The 13,112-nt window shown below is 43.6% G+C and overlaps 1 protein-coding gene across 3 annotated transcripts in view; it reads right to left on the bottom strand.

The window, feature by feature from the left end:
* The window catches only part of SNX10 (sorting nexin 10), an 83,729-nt gene that overhangs the window by 68,995 nt on the left and 1,622 nt on the right, over positions 1 to 13,112 (bottom strand). The gene's annotated exons all lie outside the window — the stretch shown is intronic.

The following is a 13,112-nucleotide window of genomic DNA, read 5'->3' as shown; positions in this document are numbered from 1 at the left end:
ATGTTGACCAGGATGGTCTTGATCTCTTGACCTCATGATCCACCTGCCTCAGCCTCCCAAAGTGCTGGGATTACAGGCGTAAGCCACCGCACCCGGCCCTATTCTTAAACTCTTACTTGCTGGAAATAATGACTGTAATCCAAGGGCATTTGACACGTGTCTGTCTACAAAATCAGTTTGGCAAAGTCCTCAAAATAGAGGCTACCATTTTTCAAGGTTTCCCAACCACTAGCGAAGTGAGGTGACTAGCAAATGGCAGTATCCGGTCTGTGCCTGGTTATAAATCTTTAAGCTTACTTCCCAGCATATGAAGTTTCCTGTGTGTTTGTGCAGAAGGAGCTCAGTGTCTCAGGGTCTGATCATCTACAGACAAGCTGATGAAGAGACTCCAAGTCATTGGCTGTGAGATTCCATAACCCAGAGCTAACATTGCCTGCCCCTAACCCAGACATTGACCTTCAGGGGCAGCAGGAGGGGCACATCTTCTCCCCAGCTCTTCCAAATGACACTCTACAGTAAGAGCTGCTAATCAGTGAGAAAAGGGAAGATAACTACAGTGTGATAGAAAACTCTTTTGTGTGTGTTTGTGTTTATAACTTTTAAGGAGTGTTGGTTGCCTACATATAAAGCCCTTTGTTCTGCCCTGTATTTTGATTTCGGTTTGTAAGTTGAAGACTGGAGAGTATCCACAGTTACAGAGGAAGAAGACTGGAGCACATGGACAAATGAGGGGGATGGAGTGCGGGGTAGGGATGAGAGGAGGAAAGAGGGACCCAGGAGACGAAACAAGGTCAGGAGCCCCACAGGGTGACTTTTCCACTAAGCCAGTAAAGTCCACTGAACTAACAAAACACATGGTAGTGGTGGTGGATTTCTCCATCCAGAAGGGAAGGGGCTGAGTTTGTGTCGGAGATGACACCAATGTAGAAAAGAAAGTATATGAGGCCTTTCCCATCCACACCCCAGGAAATTCACAGAAAACCTGAGCAGGGCTTTGGATTTCCCTGGGCCATGGGTTTGTGGGTTCTCATCAAGCTTAATCAGCTCTCTAAGGACCAGGAACCCAGGCTTAAAAGATGACACCGGGGTTAACAGAGAATGTGTGATTCTTCCCCAAAAGTAATTAAACATAGTTTGACTGCACTAATTACCATCAAATGCCACAGGAATGCACTGAAAAAAGCAAATAATTAGGGAGTACCCACCCTCATTTGTGTTCACAGGCCTTACACAGCTCAAGTTCTTCCAGTGAAATGTGGTAAAGTGGACTGAAATAAACAAGCACAGCTGATAATTCTTGTATATATGCCTCACCATATACACCCCCACTTCTTTCAAGGTTCTGGGACGGTCAAGCGTATGTGGTGTGATCCCACCCTGACTCTCTCGTATCTGCCCACACCCCTGGCCCTGCCAGCAGGCCCAGCCATTTCTATGGACACATGGCAGGACTGGAGTGACATGTTCTGATGTACTTTAAAACATTACTCTGTATGCCTCTGGGAAATTAGATTGGAGGGGAGCAAAGTGGAACCAGAGAGACTCGATCAGAAGCCAGTATGAAAGTAACAATGACAACCTAGCATTCAAGACAAGGAGGGACTGAATTGGAGAATCATGCAAGACCTTCAGAGGGCTCAGAAGTGGGCTGATGATGAGAAAAGGCTCCTAGGTTTCTGGCCTGAACAAACAAATGGAAAGCATAGGCCTTTATTCAGATGGGGAAGGCTGGAGACGGTGTTGGGGTGAGCAGGGGAGCAGAGAAGAATGACCCAAGGCTACAGAAGCCAGGTTTCCAAGCCCTCATCTGCACAGTGCACCACCACCTTCCCAAATCTCATTTTGTATTCTCAATTATGTGTTCTTTTTCTTACACAGGGCCCCAAACTATGCAAGCCTTAGGCCCTTACAAAACCAGGGAGAGTATCAAGTATTGGGCAAGTTAATTTGAGATGTCTGTGACACACCCAAGAAGCCACAGTCAAATTCAATGTTAAATATCTAATCTGGAGCTGTCAAGAGAGAGCTAGATATCCACACCAGGGAATTAGCAGTTTATCAACAATACTTAAAGTCATAGAATGACCCAGCTTGTCCTGAGTGTGTCACAGCCTCTTGATCACCCAGGAATAAGATACAGGTCCCGAGGTCTCATCCTAGAACTACTGAATTGGAATATCAAGACCCAGAAATCTGCCTAACAAGTTTCCGAGATAATTCCTATGCACAAAAATGTTGGAAAACCACAGATCTAGGGAGAAAACATAAAGAAAAGAAGAGGACTCAGAATAGGCTCCAAGGAGCCCTCAACTGAAGGAATCAGAGAAAGCAGAGGAACAGGCAAGGGAATGGAGCAGAGTGGCCAGAGGAGCGGAGGAAAGCTGAGGAGTTCAGCATGATGAAGGCAAAAATTTATAAAGAGGGTCAGGGAGCCTGAGAGACTGCATCAGAGGGCAACAAGCACTTGAATGGAAAGCCATGTGCAGGCAGGGCCAGGCAGGCCACACTGAACCTTGTGCAAGTAGAGAAGCCCCAGCCAGAGAAATAGGCAAGGGGAGTTAGAGGCCTTGCACCCTTGGGAGAGGAGTGAAAAGGCAACTTCAGTTTTTGACTTTCCAGTTCGAAGCAGTTGCCTTTGAGTTGTCTGCAGTATCCTTACGTTAAGCCTCCAACTCCAATGCTAACTTAGGGGGGTTTCTCTTCTTTAAAACCAGCAACAGCTGAAGCACAAAGGAATGAATTCACAAGAATACTGTAAATCTTGAAAGAATCATGGCAAAGCCTTTCAAAGTCTTCGGGGAATCTGCCACCAACAGAGCTAAGATAATGCATTCTAATTCTCAGTAGCTGATTTTAGCTGCTGAATTCTCAATCAGTGTGCTACCTCTGATCTCCCCTCCTTTAGAGTTCATTCACTCTCTGTTTCTCTCTCTCTCTCTCCACCACCCCCTCACTCTGTCTCATTTCTGAGACTATCAGAAATAGATTTTTTTTTTTGAGACGGAGTCTCACTCTGTCACCCAGGCTGGAGTACAGTGGTGCAATCTCGGCTCACCGCAACCTCCACCTCCCGGTTCAAGCGATTCTTCCGCCTGAGCCTCCTGAGTAGCTGGGATTACAGGCACGTACCACCATGCCAACTGATTTTTTGTACTTTTAGTACAGACAGGGTTTTTCCATGTTGGCCATGCTGGTCTCAAACTCCTGGTGTCAGGTGATCTGCCTATGTTGGCCTCCCAAAGTGCTGGGATTACAGACATGAGCCACTGTGCCCAGCCAGAAATAGACTTTGCTTAGAGATGGCAAAACTGGAGTCAGGACTCCAAGCCCAGCCTTTGTGGGTGTGCAGCAAAAGTGGTCACAGGAACCAGGGAGCAGGGAGTAACAGAAACCAAGGGTGCACCCTGCAGAAAGCAGCCATGATGGTGAAAAGAAAGGGTAAGGGTGCACAATACACAAGATGGGTAAGACATTACCCAAGGGTCCTGGGCTGCACATAGGCCAGGCTGAGGTGCACTGTGCTTCAGAGAGAAGTGTGCAAAAATGTGAAAGAGGAAGGTTGCTGCACACAGAGGGAGGCCATGTGAATGGAAACACAGTGCTAAGGTGGGGTTGTCTTGGGCCTGTAGAGTAGCCCCTATTGTCACTGCTGGTGTCAGACTGGGTAGGGTCTGTCTCTTGCCTGTAAAAAAGTTGGTTCTCAAGGTCACATCGGGGCAAGTGCCCTACACTAATGAAAGCTGTGCACATTCTGGGCCCACACAGCTTGAGATGGGTCTTTCCATTTCTCTGAGACCCAGAGAACTTTGGTCACATGCTAAAGGGGACTTAGCAGAATCAAGGAAGCATAAAAAGGCACAAAGAAAAAAAATGCACACCTGAGATGGAAAATGGGAAAGGAGGCTAGAAAAAAGGAGATGAAAATAACCTCACACCACTGATGTCAAAGTAAAATGGTCTGAGGCATTTATAAAGCGCTGGTTGTCTATGGTGTGAGTGAAAAAATGTATAACCCAGTTCCCAAGTTACAGCCTTTTATAACCTACTTGGATTATGTTTGAAGATCAGAAGGGGAAACCTCAGAGTCCTATGCCTAATGATGTACCCACTATGACTTTTCAATTCTTTCCTTAATAAAAAACTTTTAAATCAGGTAGAGTGCCATCCTGGCTCTAAAAGCAAACACAATGGTGGGACTCTTAAGATAGAGTACCGAAAAAAAAATGGTATGGGAACAGCTGTTGGTTCAAATCCTGTCTCCACGTGTTCAAGCCATAAAATACCTCTGAATCATCAAAAATGGCTGTAGCAACTCCTGTATCACTGGATTAAATGAGATAATGTAAACTGAAGAACCCAGGACAATGTGTGATACACGGTGAGTACTGAATAGATGTTTCCATCTCTTTCCTAAAACGTGTCATGCCAAAAAAACACAAAATGTTCCTGGAGGCAAGTCAGAAAGCCTTGTCACACTCCTTGGATACAGCACCTGTCCTGGGTGAAGTCTGTCTTTGGCCTTTAGTGCCCCCTTTGGTTCCCTTCACCCTCTTTTTATTTTCTCCCATCTCCAAGAATCTAAGGTTTCTTAATGCACAGCACCTTGGAAGCTATTAGGAATTTATTAGGCATTTCCAGCCTGAATCTGAAAAAGGGCTCAAGACTTCCCTTTCATATCTTCCTAAGGGATTCAGACCGAATGGGGAAAATAAAAATCAAGGACATGATATTTGTAGCTCATTATAAATTCTGCCTAACCAGCCAGATTTCTTGAGCACAAGAGAATATACACATTTAATTACACAAATGAGTAACATAAGATCTGGATTTGTTAATGACAGAAAGCCTGGTTAGACACACTGTGTGTGTGCTTTTAGGGGGGATTTAGGAAGGGGTTATGCTGAGAAAACACCAATGATGAAGTAACAGAACTAGTTTTAAGCTATACTCAGGAAACACAAATAAACTGAGAGATGACTGCTAATTTTGTTTGTTTGGGGTTTTTTGGTTTTTTTTTTGAGACAGAGCATCACTCTGTCACCCAGGCTACAGTGCAGTGGTGCAATCTCAAATCACTGCAACCTCCGCCTTCCCGGCTCAAGTGATTCTCCCACTGCAGCCTCCCGAGTAGCTGGGACTACAGGCGCCCGCCACCATACTCAGCTAATTTTTGTATTTTTAGTAGAGACAGGGTTTCACCATGTTGGCCAGGCTGGTCTCGAACTCCTGAGCTCAGGTGATCTACCCACCTCGGCCTCCAAAGTGCTGAGATTGCAGACGAGAGCCACAGTGCTCAGCCTAATTTTTTTTTAAGTACCTTAATGAAATCCAGGGTAATCACCCTTCTGAATCAAGCAATATTCTTGCTGCATGTAACTCCTGACTTCAGAGGTGGACGCTGGGATAAACCTTTTAAAATGAGTAGCAGAAAAGGCAGCTGGGAACATTCACCTGGAAATCCAGAGGACCAGGTCCTCTGGTGGTCTCTAGCAGAGACCACCCCCTCCCCAGGCAGTTCACCTGGGAGGCTCTAGGCAGGAGGGCCCTGTTAACACTTCAAATCATTTTGTCATTTTTTTCCACAGGTTTTATGAATTATTTCTATTTATTTCAGTATTACATACTCATTATCTTTAAAAAAATAAAAGACTTAGGGCTAGATGTGGTGGCTCATGCCTGCATAGCCCTTTGGGAGCCAAGGCAGGAGAATCACTTGAGGCCAGGAGTTTGAGATCAGCCTGGGCAACACAGCAAGACCCAGTCTCTACTCTACTCTCCCCTCCCTCCAATTTTTTTTTTTTTTTTTTTCCTGTCACCAGGCTGGAGTGTAGTGGCATGATCTCAGCTCACTGTAACCTCCACTTCCTGGGTTCAAGTGATTTTTCTGCCTCAGCCTCCCCAGTAGCTGGGACTACAGGCTCATGCCACCATGCCCAGTTAATTTTTGTATTTTTAGTAGAAACAGGGTTTCACCATGTTGGCCAGGATGGTCTCGCTCTCTTGACCTTGTGATCTGCCTTGTGATTAAAGGCATGAACCACCACACCTGGCCAAAAGTTTATTATTTCGGCACTTTTTTTTCTTTCTAAAAGGTTTTTTGAAGACAGAGACAGGGTCTTACTATGTTGCCTAGGCTAATTTCAAATTCCTGGGCTCAAGCAATCCTTACACCTTGGCCTCCCAAAGCTCTGGGATTACAAGCGTGAGCCACTGCACCCAGTCTGCACTTTCTGTAAGTTTAAAATTATTTCAAAGTTTGGGGTTAAAAAACAAAAAAAAAGGAACACAGGCCGGATACAGTGGCTGACGCCTGTAATCCCAACCCTTTGGGAGGCCAAGACAAGTAGATCACGAGGTCAGGAGTTCTAGGCCAGCCTGGCCAACACAGTGAAACCCCATCTCTACTAAAAATACAAAAATTAGCTGGGTGTGGTGGCACACACCTGGAATCCCAGCTACTCAGGAGGCTAAAGCAGAAGAATTGCTTGAACTTGGTAGGCAGAGGTTACAGTGAACCGAAAAAAAAATAGGAATATAGTGTTGAAATTCTCCTTATTGCCATCCCCTTTCTAATCTTACTCTCCATAAGTAATGGTTGTCTACAATTAGAGGCATATCATCCTTCCAGGTTTTATGTTTTCAAAAAATGAGACTGTACTTCTCCCATTGTTCTTACGCTTTGCTTTCATTACTTAATATAGGCTGAACTGTGTCCTGCCAAAATTCATACAGTAAAGCCCTAACCCCCAATGTGTTGGTATTTGGAGACAGGGCCTCTGAGCGGTGATTAGGTTTAGACGAGGTTAAAAGGGTGAGGCTCTCACAATGGGACTGGCATCCTTATAAGCAGAGACACCAAGAGCTTGTTCCCTTTCTCTCCCTTTCCACCACGTGAGGACAAAGCAGGAAGGCAGCTGTCTGAAAGCCAGGGAGAGAACTCTCAGCAGGAACCAAATCAGCCTGCACTTCCCAGTCTCCAAAACCTTAAGAAAAAACTTCTGTTGTTTAAACCACCCAGTCTGTGCCATTTTGTTATGGCAGCCCAAACAGACTCATATAAAGCACAATGAACATCTTCCATTTGGGCTCATTTAGAGCAACTTCCTTTTTTCAAGTAAGCACGTATTTCAGAGAGATAAGGTCCCAGAAGTGGAAGTACTGCTCAGAAAGTACGCAAACGTTAAAATGTGATAAACACTGCTAACGTGCCTTTCCAAGAGATGGTACCAATTTACACTCTCTGCCATATAAAGTGACCATCTATTTTTCCATACCTTCATCAACACTGGATATTACAAACCTAAATAAAAATGGTTTCATGGTTTTTAATCCACTCTTACCTGATTATTAATGAGGTTAAGCATTTTTACATACCTTTGTGAATTATCTATTAATAGCCTTTGCCCATATTCCTACTGGATTATTTTTTTCCTATTGATTTCTGAGTTCATGCCTGTTATAGATATATAGATAGTAAAACTATTTGCTTTACTCCTTTGTCACTTGCCTTTTTTTTTTTTTTTTTTTTTTTTTTTTTTTTTTTTTTTTGAGACTGAGTCTTGCTCTGACGCCTAAGCTGGAGTACAATGGTGCCATCTCGGCTCACTGCAACCTCCACCTCCCGAGTTCAAGTGATTCTCCTGCCTCAGCCAACCGAGTAACTGGGATTATAGGTGCCCACCACCACGCCCAGCTAATTTTTGTATTTTTAGTAGAGACGGGGTTTTATCATGTTGGCCAGGCTGGTCTCAAACTCCTGAACTTAGGTGATCTGCCCACCTTGGCCTCTCAAAGTGCTAAGACTACAAGCGTGAGCCACCTTGTCCAGCCCTGTCATCTGACTTTTAACTTTGTTTACGGTATTAATACATTTTTCCTTACTGTTAAAAAAATGGGTTACATATATATCTATAATATGCATAATCTCCATAAACATATACTAAGGTATGTAAAGCAACATAAAGAGCCAGCTTTGTGAAATAAGAAATGAGACAGAGGTGGCAGAGGTACAGCCATTATTTCTTGGTATTTTACATATATTTCTAAAAATATTACTTATAACAAAGGAGAGACAAAGGGGCAGGCATAGATGGTCCTGAAAAATCTGTTTCCTGCAGAGGAAGAACGATGTGAGGAAAGAAGGAAGGAGGGTGACCTGGGGGGAATCCCACCTGCCAGTCTGCAGTAGGGAAGGACAGATTTGGGGTGCCTCAGCTGTGAAGATGGGAAATGTAGCCAAAGGTCATGTTCAAAACAACTGCTAGACATGAAGTATAATCTTTCATGAAATTAGGTCTATCAATATTTTCCTTTATGGTTTCTGAATTTTATTAAACTTGAGGTCTTTCCAACCCCAAAGTTATTTCTAAAAACCATCTTCTACATTTATATATATTTTAATATTTATAATTTTGGTTGTGACATTTAATTTTTAAATGGAATTTACTTGTTCGAGACTAGCCTGACCAACATGGAGAAACCCATCTGTACTAAAAATACAAAATTAGCTGGGCATGGTGGCACACGCCTGTAATCCCAGCTACTCGGGAGGTTGAGGCAGGAGAATTGCTTGAACCCAGGAGGAGGAGGTTGTGGTAAGCTGAGATCATACCACTGCACTTCAGCCTGGGCAACAAGAGCAAAACTCCAACTCAGAAAAAAGAAAAAAAAGGCATTTACTTTTGTGAATGGTATGAGGCAGGGATCTAATCTTTTCCAAATCAACAGCCAATTTTCCCAACAGACTTAATAACAGTCCATTTTATCATACATTCAATTCCTGTCTTTACAATGGAACCATTTCTTGACTCTCTATTCCTAGTCCCAGATGATATAATTTTTAATTTTTATAGACATAGAGTCTCATTATGTTGCCCAGGCTTGGTTTGAACTCCTGGTCTCATGCAATCCTCCACTCTGGCCTTTCAAAGCACTAAGATTACAGGTGTGAGCCACCACATCCCACCTCCAGGTGATGTATTTTTATAGCTGACTGAACAAGCCTCTCCTCAATATTCTTTTTCAAAAATGTATTCTCTACTAGTACAAATCTATTTCCCAGGTAAGCTTTATTATTATCAGTTTGTAAAATATAAGTCATGTCAAAAGGCTGGCCTAAACTATTAAAGGTCTCATGACCTTTTAGGCTTCTTTTCTTCTTATGTATTTATTTGGGACGGAGTCTTGTACTGTTGCCCAGGCTGGCATGCAGTGGCATAATCGCAGCTCACTGCAACCTCTACCTCCCTGGCTCTAGCAATTCTCCTTGCCTCAGCCTCTCAAGTAACTGGGATTACAGGCACCCACCACCATGCCTGGCTAATTTTTTTATACTTTTAGTAGAGATGGGATTTCACTATGTTGGCCAGGCTGGTCTCGAACTCCTGACCTCATGATTCCCCCCACCTCAACCTCCCAAAGTGCTGGGATTACAGGTATGAGCCACTGCACCCAGCCTATTTTTTTATTATTACTATTATTATTATTATTATTTCTTTCTAGAATTGAAGTCTCGCTCTGTTGCCCCAGGCTGGAATATACTGGTGAGATCATGGCTCATTGCAGCCTCCAGCTCCTGAACTCAAGAGATCCTCCTACCTTAGCCTCCCAAGAAGCTAGGACTACAGGTGTGTGCCACCACACCCAGATTTTGCCTAAGCTGGTCTCAAAGTCCTGACCTCAAGCAATCCTCCCACCTTAGCCTCCTGAGTCACTGGGATTACAGGTGTGAGCCACCATACCCCAACTCTTTTAATCTTCTTTAATTGTTGGAGCATCAACCTTCAGCAAGGAGATGGCCATACTTCCCAGTGAGCCACATACTATGCAGGAATCTCAGACTTCAGGAGACTGGGGGTTTATTTTTATTTATTTATTTTTGAGACAGAGTCTCATTCTGTTGCCCAGGCTGCAGCACAGTGGCGCAGTCACAGCTCACTGCAGCCTCAACCTCCTGGGCTCAAGCAATCCTCCCACCTCAGCCTCTTGAGTAGCTGGGACTACAGGTATGTGCCACCACACCCAGCCCAGGGAATTTTGTTTGAATTTCTAAATATCTCAGCAAAAACCCTCCAATATGCCAATTCTACAGAGAGGTCGGAATGGCTGCCTTGTGCCTCAACCAACACATGTCTGCAACAATCCTCTTCTTTTCCCCAAACAGCTTTTCTTTTCCTGGCTCACATCTCTCAGAGTTGTAGATTCCCATACCAAATCAGAGTAAAGTGGCCCAGCTAACAGGATCACATGCCAAACCATGTCATATTTTCACAGGCACTTCCAGGCAGCTTTGTTGGCCATGTGCATTGGGCAGCCGGGTGAGGGAGCTGGGGGGTCTCTGGCAATTCATAATTTATTGATCTGGCACCACTTAATCCACAGAGAACTATCGGGCTATAATGGAAAGCATATGAGACTAGAAGTGCAGTGACCTGAGTTTGGGTCCCCTTTTTGCCTCTAATTAGCTGTGTAGTTCAGATTAAATTATTCCGCCTCTCCATTGGGCCTTGATGGCCTCATTTGTAAAATGAGATTATTTTACAATAAAAGAAAAGTAATTATTTTCTTTCCCCCATGCATGACCACGTAAGAATCTGAAGAAAGCTATAGATTCTTTCCCCCAGAATAATGCACTTTTGCATATGAATATGAAATCAGGCTGGGCACAGTAGCTCACATCTGTAATCCCAGCACTTTGGGAGGCTGAGGTAGGTGGATTGCTTGAGCTCAGGAGTTCAAAACCAGCCTGGGCAACACAGCAAAACCCCATCTCTACAAAAGTACCAAAAAAAAAAAAAAGGCAAAAACAAAATCATATATTTGAAAGGGGTTCACAGAGCTGACAAAGACTATTTCCCTATCCCCATATCCCTAGAGGCAAGATTACTGAGGCCTAGCACAAGCTTTTAGAAATAACAGAGACTACAACAGAAATATATGCAGAATCACAAAGCCTTGAGTAAAGTTGAATCATTTATAGAACTAAAAGCATCTGCAGAAACTGAGAGCAAGGAATAGTTACTTAGGGAAAAATAAATGAAAGTATCAATAGAAGTTGCCCTTGATAGAAGCCTGGCTAAGCCTTTTACATTTGCAGGTGGGTGGCTGAGAGTTACTACTGATTCCACACCCAGGATCCTAGTTCAAATCCTGGCTCTAACATTACTAGCTGTTTGACCTTGGGCTTTGTGCCTGAGTTTCTGCATCTGTAAAAAGAGAGAAGGGAAGAAAAAAATACCTATATTAAGGGTTGTTAATGTACCTATGACCCTTGTAACAGGGCCTGCCACAGTAAGCCCTATATAGCTATTAGCTTACAATAGAAATCTGGGCTGGACATGGTGACCCATGCCTTTAATTCCAGCACTTTGAGAGGCCCAGGCGGGTGGATCACAAGGTCAAGAGATGGAGACCATCCTGGCCAATATGGTGAAACCCTGTCTCTACTAAAAATAAAAAATTAGCTGGGTGTGGTGGTTCACACCTGTAGTCCCAGCTACTCAGGAGGCTAAGGCAGGAGAATCGCTTGAACCCAGGAGGCGGAGGGTGCACTGAGCCAAGATCACGCCACTGCACTTCAGCTTGGTGACAGAGCAAGACTCTGTCTCAAACAAACAAAAAATCTGACACACATTTGCTGAGTAGTTAAAACTGTAAGCTGAGGAGTTTAGAGAAATCATAAATACTTTGATGCCTTAGTTTCTCCAGACGTAAACTGAGGACAATGTTTCGAAGCTTAATGAGAGTGCCACATAAAAACTCTTTTCACAATGCCTGGCACATAATAAGTGCTCGATAAATGTCAGCTGTTGTATTAACAGTTCTGGGAGGCAAAGATTACCATCACCCTTTTTTATTTCTGAATAATAGACAATTCAGAGTGTTAAGTGCCCTGCCAACAAAACTATGCTTAGAAAATTATTATACCAAGATTTCAACTCAGATGGGTCTGGAATCACAAGTTCTAACCACTACACTATATACCCTCCTCTTTGAATAGGGCTTAGAGAACAGAAGAACTAATTCGTACCTACTAGATTACTAAGAGAAATACGTTTGGAGATAACAGTGCTAAATATGGGGGATTCCCCACAGGGTCAACCATGAGCTTGGCCAAAAGCTTCACCGGCATGCTAGGAAATGAAAATCTGCGTAGACTGGACTCTGCTCTCAACCAGTTGTCTTTCATCAAGTGGTTGTGAAACCACAGCCATGACACCAAAAACGGAAAAAAGAAGTCATTTTCCCCAATAGCTGAATGAGCAAAATGAAGCCTTAAAATTAAAGTAGTGATGGTAGGGCTGAGAAAAGATATCCAGTGCTCCAGAGCCAAGCAGAACTGCTGTGGCAGTACACTAACGTTACTCTTTCATTAACACACTTTTTTTTTTTTTAAATGAACGTGTTTATTTCTATTATTTTAGGTTCCCTAACTCAGGGGTTCTTCCCATTAGTAAATTAAGAGGAAGTGTGTACCAGCCTGGAGGGGAGACTCCCTGGAGAGGCAAAGTGTCAGCTTGAGCAACTTCCACTGTCAACACTGATGTCCTCTCCAGCTAAATCGTAATCAAAAGTGAAAATGAAATGGAGTGGCAGAAGAAACAGGACAACCAGTTGAGTTCATGCTAATCACTGATATTTCACATCCTTACAATTTCTTCTAAATGTATTTTATTTTTGTATTTTTATTAAAAACTGCCTTTTAAGTCAATCTCAAGTCTACCCTTCCTTTAAAAAATAGTAATAAAAGGCTGAGGATGGTGGCTCAACCCTGTAATCCTAGTACTTTGGGAGGCCAAGGCTGGTGGATCGCTTGAGCTCAGGAGTTCCAGACCTGCCTGGGCAACATGGCAAAACCCTGTCTCTAAAAAAAAATACAAAAATTAGTCAGGGGTGTGGTGGCTGCACCTGTGGTCCTAGCTACTAGGGAGGCTGATGTGGGAGGATCACTTAAGCCTGGGAAGTGGAGTTTGCAGTGAGCCGAGATCGCACCGCTGCACCCCAGCCTAGGTAACAGACTAAGACCCTGTCAAAAAAGAAAGAGAAAAAAGAAAATAATATTAAGAATAATAAAGGTGGCCGGGCGCGGTGGCTCAAGCCTGTAATCCCAGCAC

Source organism: Cebus imitator, unplaced genomic scaffold (assembly GCF_001604975.1).
Source record: "Cebus imitator isolate Cc_AM_T3 unplaced genomic scaffold, Cebus_imitator-1.0 Scaffold45, whole genome shotgun sequence".
NCBI classification, from domain to species: domain Eukaryota; kingdom Metazoa; phylum Chordata; class Mammalia; order Primates; family Cebidae; genus Cebus; species Cebus imitator.
This window is presented reverse-complemented; position numbering and strand designations above follow the sequence as displayed.